The sequence below is a fragment of the Vicugna pacos genome, unplaced genomic scaffold (genome assembly GCF_048564905.1).
Source record: "Vicugna pacos unplaced genomic scaffold, VicPac4 scaffold_141, whole genome shotgun sequence".
NCBI classification, from domain to species: domain Eukaryota; kingdom Metazoa; phylum Chordata; class Mammalia; order Artiodactyla; family Camelidae; genus Vicugna; species Vicugna pacos.
In genome coordinates, this window is record NW_027328821.1 from 116,169 (window position 1) to 136,392 (window position 20,224).

At 44.0% G+C, this 20,224-nt stretch overlaps 1 long non-coding RNA gene across 1 annotated transcript; it reads left to right on the forward strand.

The window, feature by feature from the left end:
• Positions 1-643: 643 nt before the first annotated feature.
• On the forward strand, positions 644-18,544 carry LOC140695112 (uncharacterized). Its single transcript, XR_012070796.1, has 6 exons — positions 644-920; positions 8,187-8,346; positions 11,530-11,703; positions 12,156-12,295; positions 16,734-16,952; positions 18,280-18,544. It is a non-coding gene; the product is annotated as an uncharacterized lncRNA (long non-coding RNA).
• Positions 18,545-20,224: the final 1,680 nt, after the last annotated feature.

The window sequence follows — 20,224 nt, forward strand, 5'->3', positions numbered from 1 at the left end:
AATACAGACTACCAGTCGCTACCTCTGGAGACTCTGAGGGTGTGCACCCCAGGATTCTGCATTTTAAGAAGCACTTTAACGAATCCTGATGAAGAGATCTGAGTGTCCCACGGAGAAACACTGGTGTGCGAGGCACCAATATTGAGGATTCTCAGGGAACGATGTCTTTTTAGGATGGTCCATGGGCCCTCACTTTAGACTTTTGCCTTGAGTTTAATTTTATGTGTTCAGAAGTGATGTCTTTCAATTCCAGTGCATGTCAGCATGCTCTGTGCAGGGATTTACTCTCAGTAGATGGCAAAAACTATGATTCTTCAGGTCACCGAGCTACACTGTGAACGATATTTTATTTTGGTTTTCTTTGTAGCAATGCAGAGTCTCCCGAGAAGAGATTTAGACTCAACAGCTTTGTGTCAGACTTTGGAAGACCGCTGCTGCCCAAGGTGTTCTCTGGCAGTGCAATGATGAATCTAGGTCCCTCTTTCACTGCTACATCAATGAAGTGGACCACTTGGACAAGGCCAAAGCTGGTATCCCTACCATAGCCCTTTACAGTGTTATTCGGCTCCAGGAAGCCATCAGATGCAGCAGGTGGCCAGAGGAGGAGCCGAACAGACTCATGAAATGTGACATCCCCAACTTTATCAACACGGACCAGAACTCTGCCTTTGTGGAAGATGATTTCCTGATTTTGTAACTACCGATTGTTCTAGAAAATAAGCCAGTTGCCCAGAACTCACACAAAGACTTGAATTGAGAAACGTGCTTTCTCAGGTATCTTTCTGAAGATGTGAAGTCTGTCTTTGTATGGAAGGAAGTCCCCTTTCACAAAACTGAATGTGTTTGTGTCTGAGAGAGGGAAATGGAGACAGAAAGACGAAGAAGCAGAAGAGAGCCCCCTCAGAAGAGATCTAGTTAAGGTGAGTTTTTGTGCCTTTAAAAAACATTTGGGGTTTTAGGGGGAACAAAGTATTTACACTGTCTTATTCTCCTCATTGGAAACCTTGGCCCCGTCGTCAGAGTCAGCGGCCTTGAACGGGGGTTGCACGCTGCGTTTCATCTGGCACTGCCACTTCCACGCTCTGCCTTTAGCACGTTGCTTTGCCTGTCAGGGTTGCCACCCTTTTAACTGTAAGGTGAGGAGTCTGGAGTAGATGATCCACCCCAGCTCTGCTGTTTTGCAAATTTCTGATTTCGTATTCGGATGAGTCTGGGATACACCCAGAGCAGTATAAACCAGGCCCTACCTCCTGCCTATTGCTGGGGCATCCCTCAGGTCTGTGCCTTCTACTCAACCCTTTACTGAGCCCAGCTTTTGTCAGGAGCCCAAGTGCCTACCGGGATGGCAGGGGACTTGTCTTTCGTGGTCACGGTGGCCAAGAATTCTATTGGTGTGCTGAAACAACTCTTCTGAGATCCTCCACCCACCCCTGCTCAAACCTAATGACAGCACTACGGTTCCTTTCCTAGGAGGAGGATCAATCCATGGTGCATTTTATGACAATCCTGTCCCCAGGGATGCACGGAAGTTTATCAGCTGAGTGAGGGGAGGTGCCTCTGTGTCCCTGTATCTCTGTCTGCTGACAGTTCGCTGCCACCGGCTACTGAACAAGAAAAGTGCTATTCACCATGTTGTGTGTTTTCCAAATGTGTAGGTGATGGTCTTGTGGCTCGTGCGTGGGCTTTGATTTGGGATGGTGAAGGGCTTATAAATACCTCATCAACATGTATTCGAGGTGGCCTGGTGCCACACAGATTTGATTCATGAAGGCATCAAGCCTGCACACTGGTTTGGAAACAACTTGGTTTTGATCATTCACACTGCATGCATGACTCGCTGCTAATCTCTGGGTGGTTTTTTCATTTCAGATTTATTCACCCCATGTCTTGCTTAAGCTGAAAAATACATTTATTTCACCAGAATATTCTCTGATTCTTTGTTTACACAATCCAGTTTTTTTAATTCCTTTAAAAATGATTCTGTGTTTATAATGCCTCCTAATTTCTATCATCTCTATGTTGCCAGTGGCCTGAGACATGCACCAGATTTGATGCCGGAACAGTTCCACCAAAAGAAATCCCTTTGCCGTAATATCTTTTGAGGAAAATATTATTCTTTAAGGCTCTAACAGTAAATCGTAGAAGAAAGCATGGAACATTTCTTGTAGTTAATACATGTTCATGCGAAAAGAAATGATATTTTCATTAAACAATGTTGATTTTAATAACTTTTACAAATGTGAACATTATTATTCATAATTTAAGTAACCAGATAAAACCACAGTTATTTATTATGAAGATTGAAAACTATTTACATGGTCTCTTAATTAGAAGTAGCTTTATTAGAAGACTGAAGGGTATTTAAAAGATGGAAAAATACCCATGATGACACCATCATTTTTATTAACTAAATATCAAGAACTGTGCAGGGATAAGATTTAACCCTCTGCAAACTGCCAAGTTAGCATGAGGTAGTTTGTGGATGCTGCCAGAGGACAGGACACTCCCCCAGGATCAGAGACAAAGGACTCCCTGCCAGCACAGAAGGCAGCCTGTGGTTCAAGTTCATATTGGTTCCTGAGTTCCTTTCCTATTGCTGTTGTAACAAAGGACCACAGACTCAGTGGCTTAAAGCAATACACATTCATCTTCTCACTGTTCTAGGGTGCAGTAGTGCAAAGTCAATGTCAGTGGGCTAAAACCAAGGAGTGGCCAAGGCTAAGTTCCACACCTAGGCTCTTGGGAGGGATTCATCATCCTACCTTTCCCAGCTTGCAGAGGTGCTCACACTCCTTGGCCCAGGGCCCTGTGTCACTGTGACCTCTGCTGCCACTTTACATCTCTGTCTCTGACTATATAGATATAGAGGAAGAGTCTTCTACATCTGGTATGGACCCTTTTTCCTACATGGACATTGTATCCTTATTTATGTGCAGATGAAAACCCCTTCCCTCCAGGGTGCGGTGGCATCAGCTCACAAGATGACCACTCTGGGCTTTAAGTGTCCTCTTTGTATTGTCATCAGGGAACTTCTCTTTCCATAGTTAGCTCTGTGTTACTTTGTTGTTATATTTTACCCAGAATTACTGAAAGTTTTACTTAAAAGGGATCCTAATTAGCTCTGTTTACCTGTTTCCAGAGCTGAAAGCTTCAGTTCTAGAGTATCAGTTTGATTTTTCCTAAAAATACATTCCAGTATATTTCTCTGGTGAAAGTCTCTACCCTGTTATCTATTCTCCCATCATTTCCTTATTTTCTTGAATATATTAAAAGTATTTTATAGCCTTTATTGGTAACTCTGATGCCTACATCACCTGGGGTTTGCATCCTTTGTCTAATGCTCCTTATTCTCATGTTATCTGTCATATAGTCTGGACATGTTGCATGTCTAGAAATTCTTTATTACATGGCAGACATTGCAAATGAAAAATCCATGTTATCTTCTGTGAGAGCTTTTCTACCTTCCCGTTAGGCAGACAGTGTGAGGGACTGATCATGTCACTCCAATCAGGCGCTGAGGTGGATCAGGACTAAAGTGCCTTTTTTCTTAAAACAGCTTTGAGGTATACTTGGCAAAATAATTTTCACACGTTTAAAGTGTACAGCTTAATATGTTTTGACGTAAGAATATCCCCAAGGAACCATGACCACACTCAAGACAGTGAACATACCCATCACCCACAAAGCTTCTCTCCTGACTTTTTTTGTCCCTCCCTCCCTCCCTGTCTCTTCCCCTGGGAACCATTGATCTGCTTTCTATCACAACATATTGGTTTGCATTTTCAAGATCCTTATATGAATGGATTCATGCAGTATCTACTCTATGTTGTCTGACTTCTTTCATTCAGTGTAATTATTTTGAGAATCATCTGTGTTGCTGTATTAATAGCTTATTTGTCTTATAGTAGAGTATTGTTTAGTGCTGAGTTTTTACTGAAGAGTTTATTGTGAGCAGTGTTTGTATAGACCATCATTTCTTTCTGCATTTACTTCTTGATGGATGCATGGGTTATTTACAACTTGTGCTATTATAAATAAAATAGCAGTGAATATTTGGTTATAAGTCTTTGTATGGACATATGCTTTTCCTTTCTAAAGCACCAGATGAGGAATGTCTGGATTATATGGTACATAGGTGTTTACCTTTTTAAAAGAATCTGTTAAAGACTTTTCCAAAATGGTTGTACTATTGTAAATTCCTCGTGGTGTGTATCAGTTCTGGTTGCTCTACTTCCTTGCCAGCACCTTGTAAGGTCAGTCTTTCTAACTGTATTCATTCTAGTATGTATGTGAACTAGTATCTCACTGTGGTTTTTAAAAGTATTTCTCTAATCATTAATGACACCTTTAATCAGCATCTTTTCATATGCTTATTATCCATCTGGATATCTTTACTGAAGTGTGTTTTCTGGCCTCATTCATTCAGGTGTTTGAATTATTATTGAATTTTGAGACCTCTTTATTCTGGATCAGATACAAAGAGAGACCATTATCAGATATATGATCTGCAAATAGCTTCTGTCTATGGCTTGTCTTTTCATTTGCTTAGCAGTGTTTAGAAGAGCATTGAAGAGTCTTCATGTTCATAAAGTTCACTCTATCAGTTTCTTTTTAAAATAGATGATACTTTTGGTGTCATAGCAAAGAAAAATTTGCCAAACCCAAGGCCATAAAGCTTAAGCCTATGCTTGTTCTCCTAGCTGTTTTATAGTTTTAGATTTCCTATTAAGATCTATGATCCATTTTGAGGTAAATTTTGTATATTTTGTGAGGTGTGAATCAAAGTTCATTTTTTTTTTTTGCGTATCACTATCTAATTGTTCCAGCACTACATGCTGAAAAGATCCTTTCTCCACAGCATCCTTTTTGAGAATCAATTGTCTGTATAAGTCTTGGTTTAGTTCTGAACATTCTATTGTGTTCCATTATTCTATTTTCCTGTTTTACACCAACACCCTAATTTCTGATTACTGTAGCTTTATAAAAAAAAAGTTTGAAAATCAGATAGTGCAAGTCTTCCAACATTGTTTTTCTTGTTCAAAGTTGTTTTGGATTTTTGGGATCCTTTGAATTTTTATATGAATTATAGAATAAGTTTTTAAATTCCTTACATCCTGTTCTGCCAAAATTCCACCCATGTCTTTGGCCGTCTCCAGAGCCACATTTTCTGAAGAAGTCTCTCTAGATCCCAGGTGAAAGGAATTTCCCTTTCGTCTGTGCTCAAATCACATTTGATATTATTTGATTCCATTTAATCATATTTGCCTGTATGTACTTGTCTGATCTTTCCAGCCATTTAGTAAATCTCAAAAGATTAGGAATCTTGACTTGGTTCCCTCTGTGTGCTGAGAAACTAGTTCTATGCTTTGCAGGAGTGAGCCCTGCAGTAAGAGGTATCTGCAGCACACATCTAGCTCATTGCTTGAATATTGTCAAGGAATTCTGCAGATTTAGAATTGTTTATTGATTGTTGTCTCCAAGACGGCTCAGTCTTTTTTATTTCTATTGCTACTGCTGCAGTTTCAAAGAACAATGGGCTAGTTATTTTGCAAATATCAAATCATACTCTAATTGTGTTGTCACGCAAATTATGTGCTGCTGTGTCTTAACAACCTGCTTAGTGTTCACAGGCTCCTTCACTCATGGAAAATTTGGGAGAATGTCATATCCTTAGAGATAGCAATGCTGTCTTTGGCGACCTGAGCAGCAGTATCTGAATTCACTCCTGCTATTTTTCCAGTGTCCCCTCTAGACCTCCTCCAGCCCTCCATGGGGGGCCCTGCAGTTCTGCCCTAGAAAAGCCTGTTGCTTCTCAGGAAGACTTCCCTATGAAACATAATCATGTCCTTCTTGTGGGGACATTCAGTCCAGAGACCTGAAAGCAGGGGAAAATGTTCAGCCTGCTTTTGGTAGAACCTAAATTCTTCCATACTTGTTAGAAGCAATTTCAATGAGGAAACTGTTTTGGCATCTAACAAATCAGCATAAATGACTGATGAGGAAGATCAGCTTCCCCATCCCACTCAGTCGTCATGTTGATGTGACACACACATTGGCAAACATTTTCCCCTGTGAGCAACGTAAAGTTCAAGACGTTATGAATGGCTTTTTATTTTTATTTCTTAGTCTTTCCACATTCACTGTGTCTCGTGAGATTATATGAATCCTGCTTATTTTCAGCCCAGCACTAAACTTTTTAAAAGGATCACGTGTTTAAAAGGCTAGTGGACACTTTTTTAGAAGACAGAAATCCTTAGATTTTGGTCCCAGAGTTGAATCTTGGTTAGTGGTGAATGAAAATTCCCGTTAAAATTTTAAATTCAGTGATATAAAGTCTTAAAAATAGTTAAATATTAGTCAATTTCATTAAACACTATAAGAGTTATTTACCTTTAAGCCTGTTTCTGGGGCAATTTTGCAATGATTCCCTCCCTTTATCGATTCCCTCTTTATCAGAATCCTTGAGAGGCCCCTGTCATCATTGTCAGTATCATCATTATCATCATGGAACTGATTCTTCTGGAAGATTCTAGGAAAATAAAGAGATGGACGGGATTATGTGTAGGTCAGTGTGTGCATGTACAATAAGAACAGCTGTCAGGCATTAGATGCAAGATACCCATTTCATTTAGGGGAGAATGTGGTCATGAAATCCTGATGTGGTGAATGAAGGAAGCGGTGGGAACAGGATAGTCAATGCAAAGGAGGAGGAAGTGAGTGAGTTGGAGAGCATAGATCCTTGGTTAGTTGATCAGCACATTGGTAAGAATGAGGGGAGTGTGATGGCAGAATCATGTCCCTCCCCGGCCACAGGGTAGCCACCTGTGACATGTTACTGTACATGGCAAAAGGGATGACAGATATTTTAGGATTAAAAATCTTAGAGGATTTCTGTCTCCTAAATTGTCTATTAGTTAGCCTTTAAACCCATGATACATTATTATAGATTAGTGCAGGGGCACAAATAAAAAGGATTCATATAATCTCACCAGACAAACTGAATGTAGAAAGGATAAGGAAGAAAAACAAAAAGTCACTTATAAGTGCCTGGAACCATAAATTGCTCATGAGGAAATGTTACACAAGGTGAATGTCACAGCCACATACATACTGCCTGAGTGGGATGGGACAAGGGGATCCTGAGATGAGACAATAGGGTGAGTAGTCTGGATTGTCCAGGTGGGCTGAATGTAATCACAGGGGTCCTTAAATTGGAGGATATTTCCCAGCTGAGTTTAAAATCAGAGGGAGGTGTAGCGATGGAGCAATGTTCAGAAAGGCTGCTGACCATGAAAATGGAGGAAGTTGAGGGGCACAAGCTAAGGAAGGTGGGTGACCTCTGTAAACTGGAAAAAAAAAAAGGAAACATTCTCTTCTAGACCCTCTAGAAGGAAGGAACCCTGCTGGTATCTTGAATTTATCCCAATGAGAACTGTGTTGGATCTCTGACATCCACAGCCATAAGCTGATAAGTCTGTGCTGGTTTAAGCTATTAAGCTTAATGGAATTTGTTACAGTGGTAATAGGAAAATAACATAGTGAGCGGTAGTGTAAGGGATTAAAGGTCTAGGATGGGGTGTGGAGAGAATTCTGACATTTACACCTAAAAAACAACCAGGTGAAGTGGGAAGGTGTTTTAAGGAAGTCCTACCTGGCAGGGCTGTCAAGCAGACTGGAGTGAGCGAATCCTTGGAGTTAGAGGAATCAATTAAACCTCTACAAGGAAAATAAGAAATAAAATGTAGCAGGGCTTCAGTGTTAGTAGATGTAGGAATGGAAATGGGCAGAGAGATATAAACATTATTTTGAAATTAGCTACAGGTTTGATGACTGCATGTTTGGGAGAGTTAGCCGATGTGTGGACTGAATGCATCCCCTCAAAATCCATATGTCGAAACCTCATCTCCCAGGTTGATGATATAAGGATGCGGGGCCTTTGGGAGGTGATTAGTAGGATAAAATGAGGTCATGAGAGTATTGCCCTCATGAATGGTATTAGTGTTCTTATACAGGGCCCCAAAGTGCTTGCTTCTCTCTCCTCTCTGGGCCATGAAGATAGTGGGAAGACAGCCATCTTCGAGCTGGCAATCCTCTCCCAGATACATTGACCTTGAAAGCCTCAGCCTCCAAACCATAAGGAATATGCTGGTTGTTTAAGCCACCCGACACACGGTAATTTGTTACAGAATCCCAGACTGACGAAGACAGTGGAGAATGCCACTGCGTTTGGCACTGATTGCCTGGAGAATGCTGAAACCCAGGGAAGTGGGCAGCACAGACGTTTACTCATTTAATCCTGCCAACACTGTAGGGGATAGAGTCTACATTTTCCTCGCTATTTAAAAGGTAAGGAAAAAGAGGCACAAATAATAACAATGACAATGACAACAACAACAACAACAGCAACAATAATTTGTCCAAGATTCACACAGAACTCCCTGGAGGGAGAGTGAGAATTAATACTTATGCAGGCTGGCCCCAGAGCCCCTGCTCATAACTACTAAGTCAGATCACCTTGCTTATTTAGATCAGTTTTTTTCAACTGTGATATGAGTGTACTGTGTCCAGTAACTTATAATTTCAAAATACCTCACTGTAAGGGAAACATTAGTTGCAGGCATTACAACCCACAGAAAGCTAGACATACAAAAATAACTTGTTAGGGCAAGATAACCAATAATGTTTTTAAATATTATACCTGCTGACCCTTTGCAATAAAGTGTTTATTTATAATTCTGTCTGGCTACAGAATAACATCATTATCCTGCATGTGGCTGGTGGCTCCCGTGTTGGACAGCACGGGTCTAGAGAATTTAAATGACTTGCCCAGCCTTGCCCAGGAAGCTCGTGGTGGGATCAGAGCTATAGTCTGGGACTGTTCCTTCCTATCCAACAATTCCCTCATGGAAGTTTAGAAGCTTCTCCTTTGGTGCCCAGCTGTCTATCCGTACTTATGACATCTTGTCAGGTGCCCCGGCCTGCTCCTGAACATCAGCCAGAACCCACTTCTGCTCTTTTTTGGCCAGGTAATACCTTCTAGCAACTTCCATTGCCTTCTTGGCATCAGTTTTTACATGGAAGGGTAGTGGCTAGAGAAGGAAATGTGTCCACATGACAGGTTTTTCATAAATATAGTAGGAGTGGTCAAGAGAAGAAAACCTCAGGAATACGAGTGGAAGCAGGTCATTTAATATACCAAATGCGTACTTTCAATGTATGTTTGTGTTTCCGAGTCCACGCTTGTTCTACTCGTGCATTATAGGCCAACACATCAGGAGACAAGGATTTGGGGCAAGAAATAGCGGCTTTAATTTGTAAAGCCAGCGGAGAAGATGGTAGACCAATGTCCTGGAGAACCATCATCCCAAGTCAGAATTCAGGCTCTTCTTATATTAAAAAGGGGAAGCGGGAATGCTTGGTTGTTGCAAACTTGGTGTATGAATTCTTTGTTGTTAGAATCCTTTGTTCTTGCAGCTCTTCACCTGGGTCAGATCCGTGTAAACCTCCAACAAGCAAATGTTATTTTCTATTCTGTATCTTGTTATCTTTATACGAATGGAAAAGTGATAATATCCTTCAAAGTCAGAGCCTTGAGAATAGGGTCTCCTGTATATTTCAGGATCTAGGCAACATTGTTTCACAAAAGGTGCAGAAACAGCAAGACTAAGCCTAGGAAACAGGGCACAGGTTTAAAGTCAAAGGAACAGATCTAATATGGAGTCAGATTTGTTCTTTCCTATTTCAGTAGTGCCATGGAGAAGGCACTGTGGGCAGCTTTCTGTAGGGTCCTGGAGGCTTTCTCTCTCAGCCTCTGTGCGCCTCTATTGAAAACCCGTCATCGCTATCTGGCCTGCTGGAAAACCAGTCCGCCTGTTTTGCCCTGAAGTTGTGTTCTGTTTATAACTCATCTCTACTCCTTGGAAAACAACTCAATAAAAACTCAGTTGGTTTCCCACCAGCCCTGAGCAGGGGTGAGGGATAGCATGTTATTATTTTATTAAAAAAATATATAAAAGAGTTTTAAAACAGCACTGGGCACATAGGAGAGAGACAATCAATGCTTCCTGGCTTAAATCGAAAATGATGACTCAGTGAGTCTATGGCTGCTGTATTTGCTGAGCTAGTTACTCCTTTGCTCCATTACACATTTATTTTAACTGAAAAAGAAATATATGCATATGGTTAAAAAAATTCAAACAGAGCAAAAAATACTCAAGTGAAAGAAGTTTTCCCTCATCCTCTGTTCTTACATGCCTCCCTGGAGATGCCAATGTTTACAATCCTTTGTGTGCTTTTCCAGATATGCTATGCAAGTTCCCACCAATGTATGTAAATTCCTTTAAAGTTTTACTTATTTTTAACTTTAAGGGATTTAAATCCTCAAGTGGCTTCTGCCACAGTAATAGAAAAGAAGAAATCTGACTCCATATTAGATCTGTTCCTTTGACTTTAACCCTGTGCTCTGTCTCCTAGGCTTCTTCTTGCTTGTAAAACAATGTTGCCTAGAGCCTAAAATATACAGGAGAGCCTATTCTGAAGGCTCTGACCTTTAAGGGTATTTAACACTTTTCCAATCATATAAAGATAACACGTTGCAGAATAGAAAATAACGTTTGTTTTGTTGGAGGTTTACAGGGATCTGACCCAGGGAGATAGCTGCAAGAACAAAGGATTCTAACAAGAAGGAATTCCTACACCAAGAAGTTTGCAAAAACCAAGCACATAGGAAAGCAGCCTGAATTGTGACTTGGGGAGATGGTTTTCCAGGACATTAGTTTGCCATCTAGGTCTACAGAAACTTGCTATTCCATGCCCCAACACTTGGTCTCCCAACTTACTGGCCTGTCCTGCACTGAGGAGAATGAATTTGGACTCAATAACACTTCTACCTACCTAGCAAGTTGGACACTGGGACTGAGGGCAGCTCTCCCACACACAGGGGCCTACGGTGAGCCCTTGATTATTCCCCGAGGTTGGGGTGTGGTTTACCCAGGAGGGATGGGGACTCTACACCAACACTCAGGCAGTCTGCTCCTTCTGGGGCTCTGACATTTTACCTCCCGCTCCCTGCCAGCCCAACATTTGGGACAGTGGAGCTAAGGCAGAGATCGTGCCTGCCTGTTTCCCAGCGTGTAAAAGGGGAATATGTACTCTTCCCAAGGTAGTTCTGAGAAACAACACCTGCGGGTGCTTGGTTCCCTGAGCAACAGTAAACCTAGCTCCTTGTGGGGGCAACGGGTATGATACCCGTAGGGTTTCTGCAGAGACCTTAGCTGGAGGGCTGGGCCAGGGACGTAAAATATGATCTGTGGGCAATGACGGGTAAGAGAAGGGTGTATAGGCAGGACTGCTGCCTCCTTCGGGGTGCCACAAGAGGTAAAACGCTTTCTCCCCATCTCTGTTACTCCCCTCCCAATTCCAGATAACTGCCTTCCCTCTGCTCCTCCTGTCCATGTGTCTCCCTCCACTTTTCCCCGCCTCCCCTCCTCCTCCCCTATTCTCCCTCCCTCGGTTCCCCTTCTCTCTCAGGACCCAGAGCGGATCGCTGGCCCTCCTGCGCATGCGCAGTTGCTGCCAGCTGGACCGCGGGTTGGAAGCTCCAGCTCCGAGCCGGGGATCGGCCCCAATGGCTTCTCAGCTCTGTCGCCCTGTAGGCCTTTGGCTACTGCCTGGGGCCGGGGCCTCTGGCTGTGGAAGTGCAAGGTGAGGGGATATCGGGAAAGGGGTGAGGCGGCTGCGGGAGGGCGGTCGGCGTGTCACAGCCCCCCAGGGCGCCAGTCAGCGTGTGTTCAGCTGGATTGCTCGGGCCAGACCCCTCTGCCCGCGCCACCTGCCCCGGCGCCCCGGCCACAGCTGTCCAGGGCCAGGTGTGCCCCTGCGCCTCTTGGCCCAGCCGGGCTCCCCTCAGTCCGCGGCTGGCGTCCGCTTCCCCTCTTCCGCCCGCGAGTCCTCCCCTCCCGGGCTTCCTCTCCTAGGCCGCCGACCCGTCCCCACCACTGGGCGGGCTGTGTCCCGGGCGGGCGGGGTCTGCACACCCGGACGGGGCGGGCGGCTTGGGCTGGGGCTGGGGCTGGCCTCCGAGCGGGGCTGCAGCCCGCACCCCCCCTTTCCCTCCCCCCTAGGGCTGCCCTCCTTTCCCTTTCACCCTCCCTCAGGACCAGCTCAGTGGCGTGTGTGCTGCTCCCCGGACTGAGAGCCTCTGGCTGTAGCGCCCAGCTTCACCTGGTGGAGTCGGGAAAAGGGAGCATCAGTGCTGAGCAAGCTTCTGTCTCCTCCCTCAGTGTTTCTGCCGCAGGTAAGTATCTTGAACACTTTCAGGTGTTATGATGGCGGTGCTTGTTGATGTCACGTGTTTTTATAGTGAGAGGGATTAACAGTGGTGAAAGCAGGGCTTGGTTCTGTTAAAAATGAGCTGAAGGCATGAAGCTGTGATATCCTCCTTCCTTCCCTCTCCAAGGGTGAAATGTGTGACAGTCAATTTTAAAAAGATAGTTACAGTCCCTAGCTAGCCCAGCCCAGCTAGTGTGTGTTAACAGGAACAGCATCACCAGAGGCCTTGGAGACCCAGGGATATTGCAGTCCTAAAGAACTCCTGGCACAGTTTGGTTTGTATTGGTTTTTTGTTTTTCTTAAATTGTGGGACAGACTAGTGGTATAAAAAGAAAAATATTTGTCAAGAAATATTTTTTCATATAACAGCGTTATTGTGATATAGTTCACACACCATGAAGTACATCCATTTAAATGGTAAAATTCAGCAGCTTTTAGCATATTCACAGTTGTGCAACCATTATTATTCCAGAACGTTTTTATCACTTCAGAAAGAGCAGTGGAAATTAATGACCTATCCACCCCTCCCCAGTGGTGGTTCTAAAGAAATTTCTTGGCTAATCTTGACCATAAATTCACTTGTTACATTCCAAGAAAAATCTGGTAGGAATTCTAATCAGAATTGCAATGAATCTGTCTATCAAAACAGGAAGAATTAACGTCTTTATGGCACAAACTTCTTCTACCCATGAATATATTTCGGACCCTATATTTTCCTCTGTCCAGAGCCTGGCCCATGGGAAGTCCTCACTACTTGTTGGGCTTGTGAATGATGAGATTCTATACATCGTTAGTTGCAGCTGTAGCCTTTCACAGAAGAGAAAAGAAACCTCAGTGAAGCAAGTGACTCTCTGATGGTCAGAAAGAGTGACAGCCATTGCTGGAGTGATCCAGTGGACTTGGTGTTTACAACCAGAATTCTCCACCACCTACAGCTAAGGGGATTAGAGTGTTCTTTTATTTTTTCTTAATGGCGTTGCTTTTATTTTTACTTATTTTTTAAATTATTTTTTATTTAAGTGTAGTCAATTTACAATGTTAGTTTCAGGTGTACAGCAGAGATTCAGTTATAAACATATGCATATGTATATACATATGTTTTAGATTGTTTTTAGTATAACTCATTACAAGAAATTGAATATAGTTCCCTGTGTTATATAGCAGGTCCTTGTCATTTATTTTATATTTACTAATTTGTATCTGTTAATCCCTCCTTTCCTGCCTGCTAAATACAGTTTGCTTTCTATGTCCATGAGTCCATTTATAGGAGCACCATTTTTCCTAGTAATATATGCTCTTTGGCTGCTTTCAGTTTCAGTAATTCCATCTTATCTGTGGGCGCTTTTCTTCTGGTTGCCTTTATGTGGTTTGCACACGTGGTAATAGAGATCTTTATTTGGGAGAACTCCAGGTCTCGTGTAGTCCCTGGTACAGAATGCCCACTGAATTGATGATTGAACTGGGAAAAAAGCACAGTAAATGCTGGAATTTCCACTATGGTTGAGAATTCCAGGTTTCAATAACCTGTTTAGACAACCTTACTATTGGCTGCACCCATACTGGGTAATTTGGTGGAAATTCATGGTATGGTGGTGTAGAGACGGGACCTTATATTCTTCTTCTCTTTCTATTTTCTAACACTCATTTTCCTGGGCCTTCCAGATCCTCCCCCAGAAGTGCCCAGGGCTGGCTTAGTGCTGCACTGAGGCAATATTTGTTAATAACGCCCTTTCCTCTTCTCCTCTGAGCCTCCGTTTCTTTCTGTGCACAATGAGCGCTTAGACTAGATAAATACTTTTCAGTTTCTTTTAAAGCCATGTTTCCTTTGAGAAACAGAAAATGCAAATATCTCCTCTCAACCCAACCCTTTAGATTTTGGTATGTCCTCCAAGGAGTGACATAGCTCTTTGTGAAAAATTGATGTGATTTTGATTGCAGGTGACACAGAAAAGACTCTTCAGAGATTTATTGCAGGGAGAGGGCAGGAAAGAGGCAGTATGTGACACTTTCTAGTGTGAGCAACGGAGCAGGGACTTGGATTTAAATACGGTGTCTGACGTGGCCTCTCTCTAATCTTGTAGAATGTGATAAACTTCTCTGCCTCAGTTTCTTGATGTGTCAAGTTGGGGTGATAATATTTTAAGGCTTCTGTGAAACATTATACAAATAAGACATTTGTGTCTCGGTAGAAACAAGATCTGCTAGGGATTCAGGGATTTGTTTAAAAAAAATTCTTGTCCATAGCACTCTGTCTGTGTGTATTTAGAAGTTCCTGGAGGGTGAGGGTGAGTCTAAAGTCCATTGTGGGACAGGTGGCCCATATTTCTCCGTGTCCCAGTTTTCCCCCTACTCCCCAGTCCTCTTCCTCAGTCCAGGATGAAGTTCCCTAGTAGATTTACACAGAGGTCTTGTGGAAATGGCTTTTCATTTTATTGTTTCACCAAGAAGGGCTGCCATCATGATCTCTGTGGTCAGGTTTTGAAGGGCTGCCATCATGATATCTGGTAAGAATTCTATGCAATTTGGAGTTCCAATTTAATGAAAAGAAAAAAATTACAAATAGAAAATTAGAACAAGGGTGGTGACAGGGGCTCTTTTAAGTGGACACCATTAGCTTTGTTAGCTTCAGGTGCTGTGGCCTGTTGCCACGAGGACCCATCCTCTTGCTCTGAAGTTGGAGGGACTAGTGGGCTCAGTGGGAATGTTAACTGAGTGTATCTCATGGGCTGGGCATTGTCCTATTTGTACTGTGTGTTCCTTATTTGAGACAGTGAGCTCACCTAACTTCGATAACCTCTTTAAAATATTAGACTTTTAATTTTGAGATGTAATGTAGATTCCCATGTGGTAGTAAGAGATTATATGGAGAGGGCCTATGGACCCTTTGCCCAGTTTTCTTAATGGTTCCATCATGCAGTGTTGGGGTACAATTCATTACTGACTCACTAACAATTTGAGGTTTGTGTTATTGCCCTTATTTCTATTCACGATTAAACTGGGGCTTCGTGAAGCACGCAGGCCTGTCCAGGTCACCCACATTGTTAATGCAGAGTCGGGTGAACGTGGGCTTGGGATTTCCAGGCAGTACCATTATGATGGTTTGTGGCAGGGAGCAGCATTCACTTTGCTTGTTTATTCATTCATTCAACAAACATTTATTGAGTAAACTCTGTGGGTCAGATGCTTTCATAGAGTTATCTGATTCTTCAGCAGTACTGAGAATCAGGTAATGTTTATATTTTTTAATCTGAGAAAATTAGCTCTGAGAGGTTATAACCTCCCCAAAGGAAGTATAACTCATAAAGGAGGGATAGAACATGTGTACAGTCACCTCCTTTTATGCAGGTGGTACCCTATGCATTTTACATTTTCAAACATCCGTAATCCAGATATATTCTTGTAAGGCAAGGCTTTTTTTTTAATTGAAGTATAGTCAAGTTTACAATGTTGTGTCAATTGCAAGGTGTTTTTTGACTTTTGAATTAAAAAATACTTTTTCAGGAGGGAAATTAGGTGTATTTATTTGTTTGATTTTTTAAAATGAGGTACTGGGGTTTGAACCCAGGACCTCGTACATGCTAAGCATGTGCTCCACCAATGAACAGTACCCTCTACCCCAAGGCAAGTTTTCTTATCCATTATTATGAAGCTTAGGAGTTCAAATAAATTGAATAGGAATCCAGATCTTTTGATCCTACTGTGGTCCTTCTCTTTATATTCTGCTGAAGGGGGTTGGGGAAGCATTTCCTTTGTTCATTTCTTTATTCAGCATTTTTGAGCAGTGACTTTGCATCAGGGCCTTGCTAGGTGCTTGGAAATAGAAAATAAGAAATGACCTTTCTCTGCAGAGGCAGGAAGCCTAGACCAAAAGCTGGGTAATGTGATCCGAGCTACAGTAGCCATATGCAGACTCTGAGGACAAACTGTACCCTTGGATTTGCTTTGGCTTCCCTTGTCTTCTGGCTGGTACACACCAGGTCACCGCAACCCAGATGGGCCCGTAGCACACAGCAGAGAATGTACCTCGATCTCCTCTCCCCTCTCGGCAGGGCCTGCAACATGAGCATCCCTGACTACGTGCAGTGTGCTGAGGACCACCAGACTCGTCCCGTTGTGGTCCAATCCATAGAGATCATCTCAGAGGAGAATTTCTTTTGCATCTATCAGCTACTCACCTCGGTTAGCCATATCAGCCCTTGTGGCTCCCAGTGGACACTCTGTATCCACTACAGGCACCGCTATGTGCCCGAGAATCGGTGGAGCGTCTTCCAGAAACACCCCAAGGTCGTGGGCCTTGTCACCATTACCGAATGTCTCTCTGCCAAGGCCTTCGAGAAGCTCCACATGCAGAGGAGCTGTATGGTGCATCGCTTAATGACTCTCAGCTTTTTGTCTTTGTGCAGCATGGGGAGGTAGCCGAGCAGACACGCACCGACGTTGCCTTCAATCTAAGAGTACTGCAGGGTGGTGGAGAAGAGGATCGAGGACTTCACTGAGTCACTCTTCATCTTGCTCAAGTCCAAGTGGCTGGATGGTGGCCCCAAGAATTCTGGGGACAAGATCCCCCTCCCCTGCATCCCGTTTGAGAAGGAGGACTTCATGGGACTGGACACAGACAGCAGGTAAGTTTACCTGGAAGCCAGTCCACCTTGGCTGTGTGCTGGATTGCTTCCCTACATCCAGAAAGGGATCAGCAAGGAAGAAGTCAATCTTGTAGCCAAGGGGGGAGGGAGGTGCAGCCCGCCGGTTTCCAGACATTTCAAAGTGAATCCGCCTTTATTTCAGAGAGATCCTTTTAGGGTTAGTGTGGACACTTACTCCCGCTTTACAGCCAGGAACATGGTGGGACCCTTGGAGTTGCTGTCCAATAAAGTAGCCAAAGCCACTGATGCTAGGAGCACTGGGGAGGAGGCTGGACTCAGCTGAGATGTACTGTAGGTCAAATGCACATCAGACGCTGAGGCTTGTCTAGTAAAAGTACATAAACTATCTCTCTACTTCCTATATTGATTACATGTCAAAATAATAGTATTTTACATACAGTAGATTAAGTAAGATCTGTTCTTAAAATCACATTCTAGTATTTGTTTTTTGTTTGTTGGTTTGTTTCTTTGTTTCAAATTTTAAACGTGGCAACTGGGAAACTTTCTTTACATGGCTCTCATTTCATTTCTGTTGGGCAGCCTGTCCTGGTACATGCTCATCCCTTTGCTTATAGATGAGATGCTGAGCCCCGAGAGGCAGAACGAGGCGCTGGTTGAGCTGCGGCTGGAGCCGCTGTCACCTGCCTCCCAGGCCCAGCACCTTTTCAGCTCAGGCCGTCTCTTCCTGCCCGACAGCCACCATGCCAAGTTAGGACATCAGAAACACCGCCAGGGACTTCCTAATGAACTCCTTATGCAGGGAAAGGCGTATCACGGTGTATGGGACAGAGCAGGGAAATGTTCATTCCCACTTTGTCCCTGTGATTAAGTCAATGGCCCCACTTTGCCTCGGAAGTACAGATGAGCTCTTCTGGGCTGCCTACCCCCCACCTTCTGCTCTGTTTCCCCGTATATCTATCATGTTTTCCCTCGGGCTGAAGAGGGTGAGATGCCTTTGCCGAGACGTGGTCCCCCTTTGCTGGGGTGAGTGAGGGAAGCTGTGTCCCCCCGGCCTACGGCCTCGGTCCTTGAGTCTGGAGAGGGCTCATGGTGGTCCCACAGGTGGCGGTCAGAAGACCTGGCATGTGCTACCGGGCCCGCTTTGGAGGTGGTGCTCTGTGATTCTTGAACTTACCTAAGATCAGATCCTACTTTCTGGTTGTTGGTAAGTTGGAGGAGAAGATGCTAGGGAATTAATAAAAAGAATGTCTAGACCAGCCCTGTGAGTGAGAAGCACAGGGGACACTAGTCCCACCTGCGAGAGCCCACCTAGCAGGCTCTGGATGAATTTTCTGTTCCTCCCCAGAAATACCTCTATGGCTTAAGGAAGAGGAGAGGCATGTCGTGGCCATGATCTGTACTTGTCCTCACAGGGCCCTGTGATCTACATGCCCGCACTCCCCATCTGCTTCTTGGAGATGAGCTGGCATGTTTAGGAGCCTGGGCACTGCTGAGGGCATAGCTCCCAGCACCGTGCTACACAGAGTCTCGCTCCGTTCACCTCATCTGTCAACTCCTGCTGAGGCCCCAGACATTAGTCAAGTAGGTGCATCAGCGAAACCTAAGCAGGGACCACCTTCTCCCCCTGGACAGACTGGTGAGTGAGCAGTGGAAGCCTGGAGCCCTGCCCCAGCCCCCACGCCAGTGCCACTTCTTTTGTCATAGGAGGCACTGGTGACATTTTTGCTCAACAAATGCTTGTCTCTGAGTCTGCAGACCCACCAGAGAATGCCAGCTTGTTTTTGCCTTTTGAAGTCTGCCCTTGGGACTTGGCGGAGTAGCCGGATGTGTACTTAGCCCACAGTGGTTCAGCGCATTAAACCTGCCTCCTTGTGGGTCTGTCTATTCTGGTACCATAAGGGCTCAGCCAGCATCTGAACGTCATTGAGATAACGCGGCCAGTGAGCTCGGGTCAAGCACATTCTCCTCCAGTCACTTTTACTCCATTGTTTCTTTTACTATTCCACAGTCATTAATTTTTTAAACAATGCTTTGGTGCAGGAGCAGAGCCTCATTCTCTCCTACTACTCTTGGTGGAAGTGAGTAAAACGGTTCAGACTGAAATGCGACAATAATTTGTAGCTCAAAAGCTGCCTAGTCGCTTGTAGGTCGAATTTTGGTTAGGGGAGCTGAACACGTTGTGGTCCCCCGGCAGCGCCGCTCCCCTCAGGCCCCTGCTTTCCCTTGAGCAGGAGGTGAGGTTGGGCCTCACCATCCCCGCGTCCCTGGCCTCACACACTCACATAAATTCTTGTACATGCAGTCAAAATTATTTTTGTTCTTGTGTGATTCTAATTTTCTCTTGTTCCTCTTTTCCTTTTTCTTTACTCCTTTTTCACTTGTACTGCCCAGTGAGCATGTTGTTGCTTCTGAAAATGTGGGCTGTGCACACCCTGCATTGGAAATAGCCAGATTGCCCTCCGTACAGTCTCCATCGCTTTAAAAAGCAACAACTTAACAGCTGTTTTGATCCATCTATTATCTTAGTCATTTTTTATTTTCTAATTTTTTGGAATATTTGCTTTGTTAGCTCATCACCCACTGGTGTTTGATACCTGTTGAAATCCTTGCTTTTGAGGAACATGTTTGGTCCTCCTTTTATTTGATGACAAATGCGCCCTTATTAAATTTGTTTCATTGTTTTGAAGAAGTAAGATGTGAATTGATTTAGTCGGCTGCTCAGGGATTCTTTTCATGGAGTATTTAAACTTGTAAGGTCAAACTCTGCAGCATTTTGCTCGATTCCTGCTTTTACACAAACGTGCTCAGCACGCGGTTCCTGGCTGTCGCTGTGTGACGTGCGTGACGTCGCTTCCTGGCCGGCGGTCACTGGTGAGGATGTGGCCGCCACGGAGGTGACAGCTGCAGGGGACGCTGTTGGAGGAAGAGGTCACCGTTTGGTTCTTTAATTTTTTTTTTTTTTGCATTCAACTTCCCCGTGCCATTTACTTTACTTTGCCTTCATAAATGGGCAGAATTGGGTCTAAAATCCATGCCACTATTTTTTCCCTTTACGAGGCTGGTTTTTCTGAGTATCAGGACAACATGGCCTTCTCCTAAGTAGCTGGCTTACCTGGATCTGTTGGGCAAAGGGACTGCTAAAAGGGCCGTAGCTTCCTCTCTGCTCCAGCCAGTGGGCATTCAGAGCTGGGTCTGTGGTTTGCCTCAGCAGCCGTGCAGACCTTCCTGCCTCGGCCTTTACTTTTAACCCATGTTGGCAGTAAAGAGCTGAATCCGTTTCTGTTGCAGCT